The sequence below is a fragment of the Neopelma chrysocephalum genome, unplaced genomic scaffold (genome assembly GCF_003984885.1).
Source record: "Neopelma chrysocephalum unplaced genomic scaffold, ASM398488v2 Primary Assembly neopelma1_86, whole genome shotgun sequence".
NCBI classification, from domain to species: domain Eukaryota; kingdom Metazoa; phylum Chordata; class Aves; order Passeriformes; family Pipridae; genus Neopelma; species Neopelma chrysocephalum.
Genome location: NW_020897748.1, coordinates 1,729,195 through 1,751,178, shown reverse-complemented (window position 1 = coordinate 1,751,178; position 21,984 = coordinate 1,729,195).

Here is a 21,984-nt window from a genome sequence, read left to right as displayed (position 1 = left end):
TTTTCAGGGAAGGGGTTTATACAACCTGTTGCCTTATATTACAGCTGATGTACAAAGTTTGTGACTGCAACCCTAAATGTTTTATCACCTGTCAGACATTTAAATGATTATAAAAAGTAACATCCTTTAAATTAATTAGTCATGATTAGGACTTCAAGCCCACAGGCCACTTCATTATGCAAAAATTATAAGTTAGCTATTTAAATTACCATTAAATTGATTCTTATGTTAATTGATATCTTACAACCCCTGTTTTTAATTTCTATAGGATCTTATTAAGATTTAACACAAGTAACTAAAATATTTTAACTAATCATTCAAATAAAGAAAATATAGTGAAAAATGATGATAAATAATTTTCTCTTCTTCTGATTTATGCTAAAACCAGGAATTACTCTAATAAAATATATCAGACCACTCATGCAACCATATTAGCATGCAAATTGTTGTGATTTTCTGCCGCGGTCCGAAGGGGGGATGGGGCAGTGGCACAGCACAGGTCCGGGACACAGGTAGAATTCTTTATTCAAGCTTGCACACGGTTTTTTATCAGCTCAGGAGGGGGAAAGGGCCAGAACATGGGGCGGAGCGTGAGACAGACAAGCGGGGGGACAAACCAGGATAGGAACACGGGCAAAAGGGGGAGGAGCACAGGAGGAACCCGGGAAGGAAAGGGTGAATGGAGGCTGTCTCCTCTCTGCAGCTTCTCCGGCCAATCAGCAGAGAAACAGGGGAGCAGGAAAGTGAACAAGCTGGGACATGCCCGGAAGATAAAAATTCTGGGGAAACATACAATGTGTATATACATAATAACTGTAAAGTCTGCATCATAAAGTCCGTTCAATTGCTGTACATATTTTTCCACTTCTGGAATCGTTCCCATTCTAATTCTTGGTCCTCGACAATTTTCCATCCTGCTATTCAGCATAAGAAGAAAGTTCCTTCTTTTTCACATGTGCAGCAGAGATTTTCTGAGATATGCAATGATTTTCACAGATATTGAAAGGCAAAACATGGGTCATGGAATGCAATAAAACCAGTAATGCAGAATACTAATAGTGGAGTTGGGTATTCAAATTCATGTAAGTCACATTTTAATACTTACACAGGATACATGTCTTGGATTTTCAAGGGCTCTTTGCCTTGTCTATGGCAAAGGACCAAAATTATTGGAAAATGTGTAATTTGTTCCTCAAGTTAGGGTCTGCTAACACAATAGTAGACCAGACTTCTTTGTTTCTCCAAACTATTTCACTTTCTTAGTATTCTGTTAAACCACATTTAAGTTAGCTGAGCTCTGTTTATTGACCTTTCTCTTATGGTTTCCCGTATTTGTAATGACATCTCAATCTTCTGGTTAGTTTCTGTCCTGATTATTAGATTTCTGAATAATTCAATACACATAAGAAATAGAGATATAGGGTTATATCCCAGCAGTGTTGCTGTGCTGCCAGTGATTCAAGACAGTATTTCTCGCTTGGTCCTTCCTAAAGAGTTCAGAGTCCCCATGATGAACAATAGAGGCTAGATATGAAAGGAGATACAAGAACACCCTCAAATAGCCTTGGAATTCTTGTCCACATCACCAGTACCTTCAAACTTCATTCATCCTTCCAGGCATGCAAAAGATGCTTTCAGCATTTTGTTATTGAAAATACCACTCTGGTGGGCTCTGACATAACTCACAATATATCAGGCACTTTCAATTGAAAACCCCTTACAAGGAAAAACAGTCCTAGGACTCCCAGCTGACAGATGGGGCCCTGGGACATCTTGAGCCGAGAGTTCTGCTCTGCAGAGGTGGCTGACCTCCTCTGAAGAAAGCAAGTCCTGTGAGACCAAAGCACTTGGCCAGGTATCTGGGAGTGCATCTTGCAACATACAGAAAGAGCCACATATTTAAATACCATCTCTGAAAGAATAAATGCAGCTTTGATACCAGCCTATGCTTTAAACACTTGATCCTTCATCTGTTGCTACCATGCAGAGATAATTAAAATTTCTAAATACACCAGAGATCATAAAAATACTAACATAGCCAAACTCTGGAGATTTTGAACTTGGTTTACAGAGGATACATTTTATCCCTCTCACTACAGCTGTGAGAGGTTAGCCTGCAAAGTCTGCTGAGTCCAGAATCCTCTGAATCACTACTGGACAATGCAATCCGTGCTATTGGGTGACAATATCTTTCAGCTGACTGCACCCTGCCTCGATTATTTATTCTCAGCAAGCATCTTCTATTAATGGGACTTTCACCTCACATTGTTGTAATGGAAGAAAACCAAAATAATATTTTCCTCTAAAGTACTAAATAGTGGTCTTCAGGCAAAAAGAAAATAGTGCTTCAGATGGTATCAAGGATCAGATATTTAACAGTTTAATGACACCTTTCATACTTCCCATTAGTCTATTAGTGACAGAGAAAAAATTTTAAGTTAACCTGACCAAAGTATCTGTTTTAACCAGATTGCCTTAGATACCATTGTACTGTTGTGTGTTAATGACTTTTTCTTGAGGAATGATACGTGAATAAATTAATATTACTGTAAGTAACAAGGGTTATTGGAAGACCCTTCTATAAAAGGTCTGCAAAGTAAGATTTAAACAGATAAGAATCAGTCTCTATTATCATAGTGGTATAACCCCTGAAATAATGTTCACTTTTTACCTGTATTTCTTTATTTTATATTTGTTGTTATTTGTTATTTTTTTCTATTCATATTCTAAGAATATATTATAAATTATAGCACCACTCAAGGGCATCACAGTAATCAGATTGGATAATCACTTGAGTTATAAACTTTCATTTCTGAGTTTTAAAGCTCAGTAGTAAAAAAAAACAAAAAAACCCCAGCAGACTGAAACTTGGCATCCAGAGCTTCAGAGATTTAGCTTGGGATTGATACGAAATTTTAAAATCATTTTCAAAAGACAATAGTTCAGCTGTTTGGGGGTTCTCTATCAAGGTTTTTTTAGTATTTGTGTAAATTGAAAATGTTGCCAGGTAAGCAGGAAAATTTGGCAAAGGAAGAAGAGCAACAAGGCTGGTGAAGAGACCCGAGCTCAAGTCCTATGAGGAGAGGCTGAAGGAGCTGGAGTTGTTTACCCTGGAGCAGAGGAAGCTCGGGGGAGACTTCATCACTCTCTACAACTCCCTGAAAGGAGGTTGTAGCCAGGTGGGCGTCGGTCTCTTCTCCCAGGCAACTATCAGCAGGACAAGAGGGCAAGGTCCTAAACTCTGCCAGGGGAGGTTTAGGTTGGATATTAGGAAGAAATTTTTTCCAGACATTGGAAGGTGGTGGATTCACTGTCCCTGGAGGTTTTTAAGATGAGACTGGATGTGGCACTTAGTGCCATGGTCTAGTAACCGTGGCAGTGTTCGATTAAGGGTTGGACTTGATGATCTCGGAGGTCTTTTCCAACCCAGTTGATTCTATGATTCTATGGTTTAATTACTTTTAGCATTATACATATATAGTTTAAATAGCCAAGATATTTGAGTTGGAATAAGGTTCTCAACAGAGGTGTATTCATGTGGATTCTTTCTTAGTATAATCTGCCTAAAACAGTATTCTATAGAATACACTTTCAGGTACCTACTGCTTGATGTGCTTAAAACTTCCTAAATAGATTCCTATACTTTCTTCACTGGAAATGAGACATCTATCAGATTTTGCAGGTACAGCAATAACAAAATCTACAAAAATTTATGATGATACTATTGTTAGTTTAGCTTTCATTTTCAAAATGCAAAGAGATTAACATGAATTTTTAACATGAATGCAGTGCTTTTCAAGACAGATATCAAAGCTGCTTCTTAGAATCATCACTGAGTCATATAATCAGTGGGATGTATTGAATCAGAAGGGACCTTAAAGATCTAGTTCCGATTTCCCCTCCATAGGCAGGGACACCTTTCACAAGACCAGGTTGCTCAGAGCCCCATCCAGGCTGACCTTGAACACTGCCAGGGATGGGGCAGCCACATCTTTTCTGGGCAACTTGTTGGAGTAACTCACTACACTCACAGTCCTTCCTAATATCTAACCTAAACCCGTCCTTTTTCAGTCTGAAGTTATGTGCCCTTTCAAGGGTCCTTCTCCCCCACCCTACTCCTCCCATGTCCTTTGATGCATATGTACTACTGGATGTAGATTTATATACAGAAAGGGATATAAGATCTGCTGTCTTTCCAAAGTCTGATCCCGCTCACATATCTGGATTAGTGGTCCCTACCCCAAGATCAACACAGTCAGCTGCAGATATTATTCATTAGATGCTTTCAAAATACTGTTCCTCTCACCTTTATACTGTTCAGTATGGGGTATGCTGTTTTACTCTGACTGGTTAGTTAGTCATGGGGTTACCTACTTACTATTGGCCAAAGTTAATATTAAAGAGTTCTCTAATGAAGTTATTCAGACCATGGTGAAAAAGATTTCCTCACGAATGGAAATAGTTATTAAGGGAAGGCATCTTTTTTAAAAAATAGTAGTATAGAGTCAAATTTCTAATATCTAACAAACAAATTAGTCCAGTGGCTTAGTGGGGTGGAGTTAGTTTTCTTCAGTAGGAAAAGATTTACAAATGGCTTCGTGGTACAGATAATAGTTCTCAAATAAATTAAGTTGTATCTTCATTAAACAGCATCCTTTGCTTCTTTTTCCCATTTACCTGAAACAGCCATAACTAGGATTAACTGTTGTGTGAGAATATAAAATAGAGAGACAGTCTCTAGAATTGCAGGCCCTAAAGCTTTGTAGGGATTTAAAGATTATAACCAACACTTTGACCCAGCAGTAGATGGGTAGCCAGGGAAAAGCACAGACTATGAGTACAGTGTACCATTCTGATAAAATGAACCATAACATTCAATACCAGATAAAGCTTCCATGGACATTGGCCTCCCAATGTTATGCTGTGTGTCAGCTCTACTCTTCGAAGACATTAATGCGGTAACATTTCCTCAGCATCTGATATCTGGACAATTTAGTTAAATAACCCAACTTCAGCTACCATCTCTGTGCAGATGAATCATATACATGTATCTCTAATGCTCTGTCCTGAAATTGATCTTTGTGTTGAAAAGCTAAACCTTTATATCTCTTCATGGATGTGGCTTTCAACTCGAGTGAAACATGACTAAGAAAAATCTCTACCCTTTCTGCCCCAGACTTTTCTCTGTTGCTATGAGCAGCAGCACCCTTTTGCCTGCTGCTCACACCACTAATGTGGACATGATTTTGCCTCAGTTTTTTAGTTTTCATGCCCAAGCCACGACTCAGTTGTACATATTATGGCATAGGAACTCTAAAAAACAACCGATGGTGCAGGCAGCCAGGGAGGATCAAGAAAATAGTTAGACAATATTGGTCTTTGTAACAACTATTTTGCAGATCCTTGCAGGAATGGCAGGTTTTCAAGAGAATCCTCTTGAATCTATACAACTCTTCAGTGATCCGCCACCCTTTATCACCTCAAACAAAAAGCCCTACTTGTCTTCATGTACAAGGCTCAGCCAGTGTTATCCCACTCAACCCTCATTCAATATCTAAATGTGGATATTGAGTCCCAGCAGGCCAATTTTCAAGTTTTTGTGCTTACTTCTACACTGGATCTCCTGATTAAGAGAAGATGTCACTGAATAACACTGAAATTGCACATTATGCTCCTTTTGTATCCCAAACATTGTCTTTGTGTTACAGTTTTCCTTTTGCTCTGTTTTGTGCAGTCCCAAATACAATGCAGTCCTGGTCCAAAGCTAGAAATGTCAAGATGCTTCATCAGTATTGTACTCAGCATCAATTTCTCTTAACAGCATCTGAAGTGCCTTTTCGTTGCTGTGACAAAGCATGTAGGATTCAAGAGGTATGAAGATGCAGTTGTGTCAGGCCAGGGCAGTCGAGTATTTGAGTCCTTCCAAATTGACAGAGCAGAAAAGAAACTGTGATTCATGTCCCTGAAAGTGATTGTGCTGAGGTTAAAAGAAAGTAGCTAAAGTCTTTTACTGGACCATTATTTCTAACAACTCCTTCCTTCACCCTCTCGCCAAAATATGTTTTGATACACGATATCCAGTTTTTGATGAAAGACTAGAAATTCTTAGCATTTTTCGCTTATTGGTGTGGGTTTGTTTTTTTTTTCTTCACGAAAAGATCTTTAGGGGTATGAAAAATATTTTTAAAATATTTAATTTAATATTTTTCTCTGAATCCAAAAGCAAAGGTGACATGTGGTAAACTAGGATTTTCATGGCAGAGCTCTGTGTACCATGGAAAAGGTGGTAGGCAATGGGAGCCTTTGAACTCTTAAGTCTATTGGAGATGCCCTGGTTCAATCAGGAATTAATTCAGAGAAGTCCTGTGGCCTGCATTATGCAGGAGGTCAGACTAGAGGGTCATAATCATCTCTTTCAGCATAATAATCCATGAATCTGTAAGACCTACCATCTTTTACGGTTCATTTCTTCTAAGTGCCAATGTTTATTTGTAGCCGTAACATTATTTGGTATAACATAGATAGCTGGTAGGGTAAGTAAATGCTAACACTTTTGCTGAAATAGTTCATTCTTATTTTTCATTAAAAAAATCAGAAAATGAGTCATAGATAATGTGATGAAAACTTATTTCAGATGTCATCCTAAAAGAAGCTCTAACTTACTTCTCCTTCACTGATCTTTTTTCTAGGATAGAAGCTTTTGTTTCTAAAATACTTTAACTGAGTCTAGGAGAGGATCTTGAGCTTTTGCATAGGGTCAGACTACAAGAAATTTCATTTAAATATCATCAGAACTTTAAATACATCTGTCACAGAGCTCTATATTTTTGGCAGTTAGAGGCCACCTTTATTCTGTGTAATGATGATGGTTTGACTTCGTTTGATTTTTCTTTTTTAGCCAAATGAATGGTGCATCTTTCTTTAATTGTGATCTTCATCAACCATTTGGCCCAGTAATAGTATGCAAATTGAACTCTTCAAAAATTAATGCTAACATTTATTAAATAATGCATCATACAATAAGTTAATTTGAAATTCTAAGTTGAACTCTCTGCTCACAAGAGAGGGATATTTTTTTCCCTATGTCATCTTCATAAAACATCTTTATAGTCTTTCTAAATACCTTGGATGTCATTCTTGGGTTTTGACATATTGATCTCAACTGAGGCTATTCATAAGGACACATTCTTTCTGTTGCATAGTTTTGAGATCTTCTGTTCTTTGAATTCCACCTATTCCTTCTATGTCCATATAATTATTATTATTTTCTTAGTCTGAACATTTTGGATAAAAATACCAAGGGAATTCAACTATTTGGTAAAGATGTAAAAGCTCAGAGCACATGATGATATCAGCAAACCAGCAGTAATTTTGCACCATTACAAAATATGTTTCATTTACCTGGACAGAATATCACACTCAAGGACACATTGCAACATGCGTAAGGGTGACTGCTTCAAGGATTTATATATATAGATATATATGCATATATATAAATACTTGGCTTTTTGTAGTTATGATTTTAAGGAAAGTAGAAGTGGGTCCTGCAAGAAGACCACAATTATACATCTTCCATAAGTTTGACAAAAGCAAGTGCAGATTTCCCCATTTGCCTGTGTTTAACCATTCTGAATGATTTTTGAATATGCCTTTTTCCATGTCTTGGTTGGGGCTTTTCTTTTTTCTCACATGTTGAATGCATACATGAGTCTGCTGCTTTCCCCTCATTCATCCACCGGCCATGAGCCAAGCAGGTACTGAACCAGAGACTGGTAAAATAACTGAGTAGACATAAATGCAGCAAAAGGTAGTTGTGAAGGACCAGGAATCAGAATGGGAACGATTTCAGAAGTGGAAAAATATGTACAGGGATTGAAAGGACTTTATGATGCAGACTTTACAATAATGGCCAGTCTTCGCGAACGAAGATTTTGGGAAAGGTCTTTTACCTTTCAAGCCTGCGCAATGGATTTTTTAGGTGAGACACAGCCTGCGCTGAACTGAGCCCACCCTTTAATCCTAAGGTTCATCTGCCAGGGCCAAGCGAGCTTGGACAATGGCAGTGAGGTCCTCAGGACGTAGATTTGTTTAGAGTGACCTTCTCATAGATGGATGGCCTCACAGGGCTAACGAGCTCCATCTGCCCGGGGGACCAGGAATCGAACCTGGGTCGCAGAGGTGAGAGTCCTACATGCTAACCACTAGGCCACCAGTTATTACGTATATACACATTGTATGCTTCCCCAGAATTTGTATCTCCCGGGCATGTCCCGGCCTGTCCACTTCTCTGCTTCTCTGCTGATTAGCTGGAGAAGCTGCAGAGATGAGACAGCCTCCATTTGCCCTTTCTTTCCCCGATTCCTCCCACGTTCCTCCCTCTTTCACCTGTGCCCCCATCATGATTTGCTCCCCCGTTTGTCTGTCTCATGCCCCACCCTATGTTCTGACCCTTTCCCCGCCTGAGCTGATAAAGAACCCAGTGCACGCTTCAACAAAGCATTCTACCTGCACCCTACCTTGTCTCCCGAAGCCGTGCTGTGCCACGGCCCCATCCCCCTTTGGGACCGTGGCAGTTAGTAAGGTCTGTTCAGTAGGAGAGGGTTTTTGTAAACATAAATCAAGCAATATAACAAAACCATCCCTTGATTGGCAATAGGAAACCCCTGAGCAAGAGGGCAGGTGGGCAAACATGACCTCCCCTTCCCCATCTCTGCAGCAGTCCTCAGCCTTCCCCTGCGGCCCATGTTTACTCATCAGAGCCAGCTGGGGCATGCTTTAACCTGCTGTGCTTCTGCACACTGTTGCATCAAGAGAGCAACATAAAAGTCAGTGTTTGGAGGGAATGCATAAAAAAATTAAAATATATATATACTCCCTTTAACATAAATATTGTCACTAGTGTGCGTGGGGGTGTATTCTCAGTGGAGTCATGAGTTTACATAATTTTTTTGCTTCCAGCATCTTAAGAATGTCTTCATGCTTGTGTTTCAGATGAAGGTGGACCTTTAGGTCAGTCTGTCCTTAAACAATGGTTTTCCAGTAATGTCTGCAGTTTCCTGAAGTAGCAACTTTGCCAAGCAGCCTACCAGCAGTGGCAGTGTCTACAGGCAGTTGTTTAAAATGGGAGCAGAATAACTATGTATAAGGTGGAAACCTGAAACACCTCCAGCCTGGTTTTATCCTTCTTCCCTCATGTGGCCTTGCTGGGCTGAGATAACAGTGCAGCTAATGGATGTCACCAGGAATGTGGAGATGTGAGCTGAAGTTTTGCTTCTGACTTGTGCTGAGGTCTGATTCCATCCAGCACATCAGGAAGCAGACACTGGCTCTTTGGGCTGGATGTTTGTTGGCTGTTTCACTCCCTCTCGTGCTGCTGCTTTCTGAGACTGAGGAGTCTTATCCACTTTTTAGCCTGATGCCCTTCTCCACTGGGGAGGTACTTTTGTCTTTTCTGTTTCTGTTGATTAGAAATCACTTTAACAGTTCAAAAGGCCACTACTTTATGAGTGGAAAAATGTGATCTGTTTCAGTATGATGGGCTCCTGCATGAGCACAAATGATTTGGCAAATTTTGAAGAGAACATGTGGCCTGAATAATCAACAAAACGAATTCACAAAGGTTTGGCTTGGCTTGCCTTATTTTTTTCTCTGATTTGTCTGTTCTTATAACTGCCACCTGTTCTTTTGTTTGCCTGTAGATCTACAGCTTTTTAAAACTAGAAGAGACATAATGATAATTTAGGGTTAGGGTATAAAATAGAAGCTATAATTTCACTGCTGCCAATGCTTTTGCAATAAAGCGTAGCCTTTAGAAAGACATCAAGTGTAGCATTCTAGGTTATTTCTATCACCTCCTTAGGTAAAAACTTCTTATAGTTGATTATTTCCAGTGTTTAGGGCATTATACCAATTCCACTTGGAATTTGGCTGGTTTTACCCTGCCATATACTGAATTTTGTTCACTCTTTGAAGGTAGAAAGAGCCCTCTGCAAGCAGAAATATTACTGCCTCAGCACTTTCTTATAGGGTCTGATCAAGTTGCTTCTTCACATTCTCTTTGTCAAATGGAAGAGATAAAGCTGTATATCTCTCTACAGTTAAGGAGAGATCTACATTTTCAGTCATTCGTCAAGGTTTGGTGTTCCAGTAATAGTTGCACTAAGCCTGTACCACCTTAGTTCTAAGAATATTCACATATATAGGTAGATGAAGAAGTCACCTGGGCACATATTATCAATATTATGCTAGAGTAAAAAATGTGGTTCAGCTTCAAATGCAGTGATATCGAAAACTTCTGAACTTTTTTATTCATATCAGGAAAAGCTGTATCATATCACTCAGGTATTCTTCTTTTAATTACAATTTCTGCTGCAAAATACCTGCAATTGCACAAATTAAATTGACCTGCGTTAGTAACAATAGATGATGAAAGATGGTTGAATCCTACAGGGAATAAATAAAGTCTGCTTCCCACAGGAAAGGATAAGTTTTCAAAGATAACAGCTAAGGTAGTGCAGAATGGAGATCTTTAGCTTCCTTAAGTATACTGCTAGGTGAAACCATACAGGTCATGGCAGTTCTTAGGAGATTTGTTTTGAGATTCATTTTCATTTCTAATCCAGTGCAGGAGAGTGAGGAGGTCAAATGAATTGAAACAAACCCATGTTTCTATGAAACCATTTCCTGTGAAACTCCACCTGCTACAGACGAAAAAATAGCTTTGATTTAAATCACTTTTAATCAAATCACTAAGTTAAACCTCTCCATCTTCAAAATGAATCCTGCTGAGGGAGCATGTGAGTCCACAGCACCACAAAAAAAAAGCGGCAATCTAGTTGGAAAATGTTTCCTGTAATTTTGGCAGAATTGCAGACTGCTTTGATTTACAGAAGTATAGATCTATTTACTTTTGTGCAGTGTGTACGTCCATGGTGTAATCATTACACTTAATTATTTACTTGGTGGTAGTAAAGAATATGTACCATCAGACTTAAACCTTTACCAGAAAAACACTTGATGGTAAGCTCTGTTGCCCAGTCCACACATGCAAGATATATTCACACACAATTTTAACTCACACATAATGTGATGAAGTTACTGACTTCACCTAATGCTTTCTCAGTAGCAAAGAGTGGCAATTTTGGAAGCAGGAACTCCTTCCTCTTGATTCAGGGAGACAGTGCATAGCCTGCTGGGTGATTTAGGTGCCTTCTTTCTCTCTTTCCCTTTTCTTTCTCAGAGAAACTGCACGTAAATTGCAACTTTCTCTACAAGTCTTGCCTGCATTAGATTTCCACTCTGTGCAGCAAATTATAACACACTACACAAGGAATTAATTTATTTCTCTGCCCAAATTCACTTAGGTATTCCCCATACATTCATTACAGAATAATTTGCCAAATGATGCATACTTCTCTATCTTAACTTATCACACACAGAATTGTTTCCTTATGGAGCATCCACCCAGTCTCAGTTTCCTTTCTTCTTTGTTTCCTTCCTTCTTTCTTTCCTTCCTTTCTTCCTTCCTGGAGGATGAGCTGGAAGTGGCTTGACTGTTAAGATTTTAAAAAAATCAAAAATATCTGTGGGTTTATGAGTCAGCTTCAAAATTACAGTGTTTTTCCACAAAGATCAATGCTATTCTTTGTGTATGTGTGACTTGGTATAAGCTGGCAGTGTTTGTCTTCTCTTACAGTCTGGTAAAGAAGAACATAGATTGAGTATATGCAATTTTGGTTTTAAATTTTGGACATGTGCTGTACTATCTTTTTCTGTAGTGCAGCAGTAAATTCTTCCTATCACACTGAGATGTAAGCATGTTCCATGTTTCAAGTTTTAATAAAAACATAATTAAAAATGCTTTTTATGCTACAATATATGTATGTAGTACACACTCTCTATTTCTATAGTATACAGTATATAATGAGTAATGTGATTACTTTAGATATAATATAAGACTCCTCAATATGAATATGAATTATGTCTATGCAATGGTTTTGTATATCTATCTTTTATTATGTGGCACAATTTGCTTTATTTTCCTCAGGGCACAGCTTGAGCTCAGTTACCGCCTCTGATTTTTGTGTGTATAATAAAATATTTATAGTCCTCAAAATTAGGTGCTGAGACAGTGATTAGTGTGGTATGAATGAGCAACTGAATAGATAAGGATATGACATTTTGCACATGCATTACCACATACTGAACTTATGTACACAAAATCCCAGTTTCTGTGTATGTACACGCTTGTAATTCCAATTCAGCAGTTGCTTTCTTCTTACCTGTGGCATTCCTCCTGCAGTTTTACCTGGCCACTGCATTCTTCTGTTTGGAAGATATTTGCCCATGGCAGCTCTGTTGTTCGGGATGCAGCTGGGACACATTTGAGGAGGCTATGATTTTCTTGTCTTCATTCAGATTACAGTGTGCTCCTTTCTTAGGTGAATGATATCTTAAATCCCAACAGATCCTGAGGAGCCTGTGGCACTCCAGAAGTGCCTTTGACCAGGTCCCTTTGCCAAAATAACTTTCTCCCCTCATTAAATCCTCTGTTGTGCTTCTAGTGGCTGCCTTTAACTGTAGACAATTTCAGTGTCTTATAGAGTACTTAGAGAGATATGTTTTGGAGACAATTCAGGTCAGAAGTCCAGTGTTAAGATAAAGAAACCTTTAAAGTCACTCATCTGTATCAATGAAATTTTAGGATGTGAACCTACTTTCCATGCCTTGTAGACATAGTACTGAATTCAGTTCTTGCCTGCTTGCCTTGCTTGATTCAAATCTGTTTATTTAAAGGGGCCAAAAAACAGACACTGCTTTATATAACCCATCATACCAGAAAGGTGTAAGCTTCTTCAGTCCCCAAAGATATTAGATGCAGGCTTATTTCTGCCAGGAAGTACCCCATTGTACATTGGGTTTGATCACAGTAAGCAAGTTATCTGCCTGCAGAGAGCCCCTGAGAATATAACCAAATTCTAGGATAATTCATTAATCTGTTCAGTATTTTTTTTATTTGAAACACAATTTCTTAATGTCATGTTCTTGAAAATTGGGGGTTTTTTCTCAAAAGGCTTCTTCAATGAAAAACTATGTCTTAATAATTACAAAGAAATTACAGATGATCGTACCACACTGTGAGTCTTTGAAAATAGTAGATAATACACCTCAAAAAATTGATCGCATGATACTGACCCAAAGGACTTGCACATTTGCATGTTCCTTTAAAACTAAAATGGTACTATCCTAAAGTATCCCAGCTATTGCTGCTCATGATTCTGCTTCTAGTATTCTCTTTGTGCTTAAAATCATTGTTTTCTCCCTCCCCAGAAGTAACAGAAGCCAGCTTTCCTGTGGCATATACTTGTAATATAATAAACTAGCTGTTAGCAACATGATTAGCTGAAGCTAGATTTATTTTCCAAACCAAGCTGAGAAGATTTGGAATGGTGAAGCAGCATTGATCAGCAGTGTGTTTTGCCATTGGATATCTAATTTAATATTAGTTAAACTTGATCAACAATTCAAGAGTTTAGGGTCACATTATTAACAGAAAACATCAATCCTTTGGATAATTCAATTAAAAAACATCAATAAAAATCTAATTTCAAAAGTCACTAGTATACCAATATACCATATCCGGCAGACAGAAACTGCTCAGCCACCATTGAATCATTGCCTCTTTTAATAAGTATTCAGAAATTATACTGAGACTTCAAAAGAAATTGTAAGGAATTGTTAGCAGGTTTATTAATGTTTTATGTTTTATTAAAAGTTTGGGTGTACATTTCACAATGAGTAACATCAAAAATCAGACTTTCTGCCTGTAATTTTGCTTCCTCCTGTCTTTCTGCCTTTGGGATTCGCTCTTTTCCTTTCATCAGCTGCCATTTTCAGCAGCATGCAGTAATTTCATGGCTCATTGCAAGCGCTGAAAACCTTTGAAACCACAAATGCTAACCTACCTGGCCTGCAGCCATTTAGGAAGAGATTAATTTAGCAAACAGAAGCAAAACACTTTCTACTTCTAGCCTGTGCATAATTTCACTTCTATCTATATTTATTTTACAGTGAGCAGCGTAATGACAATTTCAGTAATTGCAACTCTGTAAAAATTTGCCTACCTAGCTTATCTCACTATCACAAGACTGTGAGTCAGTCAGATTAGAAAAAGTACAGCATGTGAAACTGCATTGGTTGCCTTCCAAAAAATATGTGCCTTATATAAAACTTAAGTGATGTTTTGCGCTTATTTGTGTACTTATCTACAGGACAATGGATTCTCCATGATGTTTGCTTGAGATGTGTGCGCCTTTTTAATGCACTGTGATTTATGGATGCATTTCCCATACAAAAAGATCAGCAACACTAGTAGGCTGCAAGTGCCAGCCCATTTCTGCAGACTTAGTTACAAATGGCTGTTATGGTGCTGTCAAGCAATTTGAACAGAACTGAAAGTCCATCTGGGGCAAATCTAAGCTATCATGTTTGGAATGAATTCAAATTCAAAATTAGCCTACAAACTGCTAGCTGAAAATAAAGTTCAAAATGTTTTATTGTTTCTAATTTGACTCAAAGATCAAATTCTCTAAGTAAACACAGGAACTTTTCTTTTAATCCATTTTTAATTTCATTTGACCAGCATATTCAGAACAAGATGCATAATGCCAAGCTTATAAATATTTATTTATACAGTAAGATAGAAACTGCTTGATTTTCCTGTTTCCCTGTGATTTCTTTCAATATCTCACTTATTACCAAGTTTGTTGAGCACCAAGGTTTCTATGTTTGTCCTCTGACAAATGTAAATGTTATAATAATTGAAGCCAAAGCCTTTGTTGCCATGTGCTATGTTAAAAAAAAGGAGCAACTAGGAATTGCTGTAGTAGCATTTTCAGATACACAGGAGAAAAAAGATTTCTTTACAATTCCCATGTCTTACTTGATGACCAGCATAATGGCCTCAGGTACGAGGAATCCGTAAGGTATCTCACAGCTCCTGACTTCTATATTGGTATCCTGGCACTGGTAGCAGGGCAATCTGGTGCTGCTTCCTGGCAGTCATTGCTCCAGGCTGAGCCGGTTGGAAGGGACCTCAGCGACCTTGAATGACCTTGAGGATGGCAGTCACTGGGTAATGATTTTGACTGCAGGATTATGCAGTGGTACTTTCTGCCATGAGGGACTGCAAGAAGTTTGCTGCCAATGACATGGAGGGAGATGGAATCAAGGGAGAGAGTGGGATTCTCAGCATTGGAAATGAAATGGTTTAAAGTGCACAGCTTTCCAACTTTTTACATGAGAGTACTGAAAGAGCAATTGAATATCATTGTTAGCTTGCTTTGCTGCGACTGAGATACTTTTAGATCAGCAAAAGGAAAGTGTACAACATTAAACTTGTTTATGCAGTGTTTTTATAATAGCTAATTCATTTAAGCATACAGATACACAGACGGCAGTGGGATGACTGGCCAACCCACACAGATGTACACCTCCAATCTGGCATCCCATAACATTCATAAAATATGTCAACACAGCCTGGATTCCTTCCATGGTTTATGTTAAACTATTGGTGTTCATACCATACAAGCAAAATATTTCATGTTGTTAAAATTTGTGTCCCTAGTAAATAAATAGAAAAACTAAACTAAACACATTCCCTCTAAATGCACAAGCCGTGCGCAGCAGCATTGAAGCAATATGTCCTGTTTGTACTTCTAGCAACATTGGAGAAATTAACATTTGTAGAGCTGTTTATCATGCAGGCAAGTCATAATATGGAGGTTCCTATATTTTATTAGTATTCTGCTTTTAGTGGTAATGTCCTTAGCACAGTGTCCTCTTTAGTTATTAGATTCACCATACTGGGACTACACATCAGAGCAAGCAGAGAGGAAAAGGATGAGGCAAAGGATGTGACCATGTCTGGGGAGTCCCATGGCCTACTCATGCCCCCATATTGCTGCCCCATAGCCTTGCATTGCTCCTTTCAGTCACCCCGAGCCCTCAGCTACAGGCACCAGCAGTTGGCATAAACCAGCTTTGTTTGGCATGGAGTGTCTTTGAGCAGTGGGAAGGCAACAGCTCTGCTGAATATGAGTAAGTGCAGATGCTCTAGTGCAGGATAAAGGCCAAGAATGAGTTCGATGTTCAGGGTGTAGGAATAAAAGCTGAATCCTATTTTTAGACCGTAATTCATCCAGAACCCTGAATGTAGAATGTATTCACAGACAGAGTCCTCATGATCCACTGAGCACTTGAGAAGTCTTTGCACAATGCTGTTACAGTGCTGGTTCCCCTGGATACTACACCAGAGTTATCCCACCTCCCCTCAGCGGGGTTATCCCACCTCCCCTCAGCGGGGTTATCCCACCCCTGCTTTGCAGAAGACCTTGATGGACTTGGCAGCTGCGGACAGTCAAGCAACTTGGCTTCTCTTTGAGTAGCACAGCAAATATTTCCCTTTCTAAAAAGGAGAAACTAGGAGGGTCATTGAAGAGTAATAATCAGTGGCTCTTGCTGGGGGCCTTTGGGGACCCCTGGTGGCCTAGTGGTTAGCATGCAGGACTCTCACCTCTGCGACCCAGGTTCGAATCCCAGCCAGTCCTCCGGGCAGATGGAGCCCGTTAGCCCTGTAAGGCCATCCATCTATGAGAAGGTCACTCTAAACAAACCTACGTCCTGAGGACTTCACTGCCATTGTCCAAGCTTGCTTGGCCCCGGCAGATGAACCTTACGATTAAAGGGTGGGCTCAGTTCAGCGCAGGCTGTGTCTCACCTAAAAAATCCATTGCGCAGGCTGGAAAGGTAAAAAGACCTTTCCCAAAATCTTCGTTCACGAAGACTGGCCATTATTGCTGGGGGCCTTTGACGCCTTGGTGCTTGCCCAGGTTTGTTCTTTGACATTTTTACAGAGATCTTTTCTGGACATCTTTTCTGGACACCTTTAAGCATGGCTGCTTAAAATGTTGCAGCTCCATGGATCTCTGATATTTATATACTGTTATTCAATGATGAAATATTTTAATATTTATATTTAGATTGTTGTTACGTCACTAATAAATTACGTCACTAATATCTAACCATGTATAGCAAAATAGACTGGTGTAGTACTGTGAACCACTATATTAGTATATAGTAAAATAGATTTGTTACTATTATGTTTAATGAATAACATTCCCCATTAACACATATCTCTGCATTTCAGTAATTCCAGAGCTATGACACAGACCAATCAAGTGAATACACGTAAACAAACTATCATTTTGCTTTGGCTGTGGAATGTGCCCATCAAGATACAGGACTAGCGTGGAGGAAAGAAAACAATACTTGATCATTAATACACAAATGCAAAAATACACTGCTGTTAGACATGAAGAAGTCAGTAAAACCACATGCTGCTTGGAGAGGATTGAATTATCTTCAAGCACTACTATCTAATTAAATATGTATATATTTCTAGGGCTTGAGCTCTGGAAAGCATTCCTATTCAAGAGAGAGTTTAAGCATATGCTTAACTGCAGAATAGGGGCTTGGAGGAGGTATTAATATGTGTAGTCAAAAAATACATTTAGCAGATGAGAAGAAAAACTTGTTTCACAATCAAGACTGATGACAGTTTGCTATAGGTTAATCAATTGCCTGGTTTCGTTACTTCATTTGAAGAAGGTTTGTTGTTTTTTTTTCTGTTAGATGGTGCAAAATATTGTTATAAACAAGTAAATTGTTCTTTTTGATTAACAGATGGCTTGAGACTAGCCAAAAAAACCCCTATTTTTTAAATTAAAGGAAAAGCACTCCTTGTAGAAACTTCCATGTTGTAGTTCATCCAAGGGAAAATTTATTAAAATGAAATTATAAACTTGTGAAAAACAGGATTTATAATGGAAACACAGATGCAGCCATAACTATAACCATGCCATCTATGCTGCTATTATTTACTATGGTAACATTATTTAAAAAACTACACTGTTTGGGCCATTATCCTTACAGTTTTCTTTTCAATACAAATCATTATATTTATTATCTGTCTTCTTGTATAGAGGGTATGGAAAAGGCCAATCAAAAGCAGAAAAAAACTGCTTTTCAAAAGGAAATTGGACCTATTTCTAATTTTTCTTCTTTATCAAATACAAGGAGTGCAGACTTTTTTGTGAAAAATTGTTTCATGTAAGATAAAAGTGTAGATTATTGGTGAGAAAATGACACACTTTTCCCTACATCTTGAAGATTCTTGGGAGATACTGCCAGTTTTCCCAAGAAATTTTTACCTTATTCACAAATGCCTTCCTTTACAGGCTTCAAGCAGCAGGTGCTGGGGCTCTGAGTATTTATTTGGGAATACGCTGCATAATTCAGCTATTGTGACTTGGAGAGATGTCCTGGCAATGTCATATTTTAGAATGAATATCGCACACAATATTGTAAAAAAATTGATATTTTTAGAAATAAACCCTTATAATTTACAGAGTGAAGAAAAACAAAACTGAACTTGTGTTTATTTCTCCCTTTCATGATTTCTTTCTACCTCTGTGTCTGGAAAAATAGGAGTCTCAACACTATTATTCCTGCCTCCTTGGAAATCGTCATAAACATACCTGTATTTCTGTGTATTGTCTGAGTTATTGACAGTAGTCTGGTAGGCAAACCACAATAAATGGACACAGAGCCCCAGTGCCTGGCTTACACAATCACCTTTATAATTATGATTAATAAATATGTGCCAGCATTTTAACTCTTTCAAGCTGTAAAAAGGATGTGATAGAAGTTAACCCTCTGTTATGAATTGGACAAGATGTGATACATGTTCAGAAAACCTTCAACATAAAACCTGAAAAAAGCCTTGAAATTTTATTTAGTGTTCCATAACTGTTGATGCATCACTAATCTGAGATGAAATGTCAATGTATGTGAAACCTCTTTCTTTTTCTTCTGAAACACCCATTTGACTTAGATATCAGTTTAATATAGCACAATATGATTAATCCATATTAATAGTAACTTTTTACTGTGTTCTTTTTATCTGTGGTAAGATACCATGTATTAAAAGCATGGCTGGGAACTGTAGTGAGTCAATATTAATACTGATGGTTTAATACTATTATCGGCATGACAACTATGCTTAATTCAGTAAACATTCCTAACATTGTAAACATGTCCAGTATAACTGTTAATACAAACTAGATACATTGATTGACAAATAATATGTTTAGAGATACAGATCTCTTAGAGACTATGGATCAGTTGTTTACTGATAGATGGCAGGATGCTCTGACTTGATTTCCACCATTTAAACTAAAGAAAAAAAAAGCTACTTTACGACTGCTGCTTGATGCAACAATATTCCTAGGGTTTTTTTCAGACTATGCTGCCAGTGTAGGAGTGGCAGCTCTGCACAAGAAAGCTGTGTCACAACTGGAAAATTATAATGCTGCTAAGATGTAGTCATGTTTCTTAAGTTACAACATCCAAAGTTCTTCACAGCATTTGATGACTGCTTATGACAATTAAAAATTACTTTATGTATTAGGAAAGTAGACATTGAACTTAAGAGTTAACCCAAATGGATTTTATTTTAGACTACCTATTGTTATCTCAGAGTATGTCAATATTACGTGCTTCAAAAGAATGGATAGGAAATGTTTATCAGTAGACAATGAAGGCAAATAGATTGTTTATGGCAGTATAGGGAATACATTTCTTGGCAAGATTTTGAAGTGCAGTCAGGAGGGTCATTCTTGTGGCTGCTTTTGTTGACATTCATCATAACTGAACATCTAGATTGTAAAATATGTAGTGTTTTTGCACCAAGTGATTCTCTAGGTACAGCATACTGTGTTTGTATTGGACTTTGATGGCACAGTCACAAAAGATAGGATGTTCAAATACTGCATATGCCACTGCTGCTTCTGTTTTCAATGTTTCTTGAGTTGCTTATTGCAATTTAGAAGTCACTACCAAGCTTTAATTTGTTTCTTTCTCTCTCAAATTTTCTGAGTATAGATGGATATATTTTTTCAGCATTTGTGATCTCCTCTTATTTCTACATTAAAGCCTAGAATCATATTTTGAAAAAAACCTAAACAAATTAAAGATTTTTTTCAATGTATTTTAAAATACCACACAACATCAAAGGATAATAATATTTCAGTTTGAGTTTATTTGCAAATTCTTAGATGGTTTTTGCTAAACTATTGTCTTAATGCAATAATTTTGCCACATTACAAATCCAATGTCAGACAAGGTAAAATCATGTAGTGGATATGATCAAGGAATATTGCTGTTGTGAGGATTACAGGAATATAGCTCATTTCATAAAAATATTGCATTTTGTATCACCCCATTTTGCATGCTAATGTCTCATTAGTAAGATAGGGAATTCTAGTTTTTACAAGGTCTGTAAAAATTGCTGAATAATAGGCAGCAAAAGGAAGCCTGGAGAAGCAAAAGCCTCCTCACTACCCAGACGCTTTATTTCAGTTATTTCAGCTGTTATTTCAGCAATGCACTGGAATCTTTACAACTAGTCACCAAAAATAATAGTCTCCATGTGTGCAACCATTGAAGATAGTACGACACATTTTATTTATTACTGAAGTTATTAATGGTATTGTATTTATAAGACTTACAAATGACATTCTTTTTATTTACTACAACTTACATGGCTGTTTCACCCTGAGCTTGCCTTAAGGAACCTGTTAATGATATTTATCTTTTTCATTTTAAGTAGTCACTGCTTCTCCTGTTTCAGAACAGTCTGGTTTTGTTCAGCTGCTCAGTTGCTGAGCCCTGCATCGAGGAGTGGTAGCACAAACCTGCACAGCCTCCCACCATGCTCCATCCTTCTATAAAACAAATGTGCACAGACACGTAACCATATGCAAGATTTAGACTAGTTTAAAGCACAGGTATTTTTATTCCTTGCATAGGTTCATCACTGGTTGAAAGTGGATATAAAATAAAGGCTGTTCTGATTTGGCATCGTCTTGTACTTACTTCGCACCTGGCAGTGTGAGTTCACAGCTGGTTCAGAGCAAAACAAATTCAGGCATTATCAGCACAGATACATTTTTGCAGAACAAGGTATTGTCAGCATGCCACACTCTCCATGTTTGATTAATGTGCACATTCAATACAAATCAGAATGGTCCATCAAAGAACTCAGTTCATGTAATTGAGGCCAAATTTTAGCAATTGCTGATTGGTGAGGTGATTTTGAAAATGTGGCACTTTACACAGAGATCGGTGCTTTGCTGCTTTCATGTCATACAAGGTGTCAGAGATTTTTTTTTGCAAGTCTGTTTTTTGAAGGTGCAGTCTTAGGATGCACATGGATGAGGGAGGCATCATCACTGCTCCCATATGTGCTTTAATAACAAAAATTAATTATTTCAATATCACAGACGTTCTGTGAAGTGGGTAGTAACACACTAGTCTGAAAGACTGGAAAACTTGAAGTAAGAACCCAATTGAGATAGAAGAGTAAATATCTTTGACTTCTGGTTTGCAGTCTAAAATGTACTCACTCTTAAGTGACATTAATGAAATCCAAGAAAGTGCAACTCACAGGATAAGAAACCAGAAGAAGGAAGCTGGAGGTTCATGATAGGATAGGGAAACTATGCTGATGGACCAGATATGTGAGGGGAACTGTAAGTTACAAAAACGGAGGCTTATTTCATACAGACCTCTCTTTTTGGCCTTGTGGTCTAGCCACAAGACCATGCTCCTTTTCTTTTATTAGAAGTATAAGCCTTTTAATCAAATTATGAAGCATAAATGAAAAAGTAAAAAATATATAAAACATAAATAGAAAATTTTTAGGTGAAATTTAGGTGAAAATTTTGGGAACTGGAATCCAATCAAAATATAAAAAGCTAACTAAGAATTGATGATAATATTAGTGTAATGAGTGAAAAATAGACTTTGAACAGTAGACAAAATCCTTTTGGATTTCCTAACTATAATATTATATCCAGATACAAT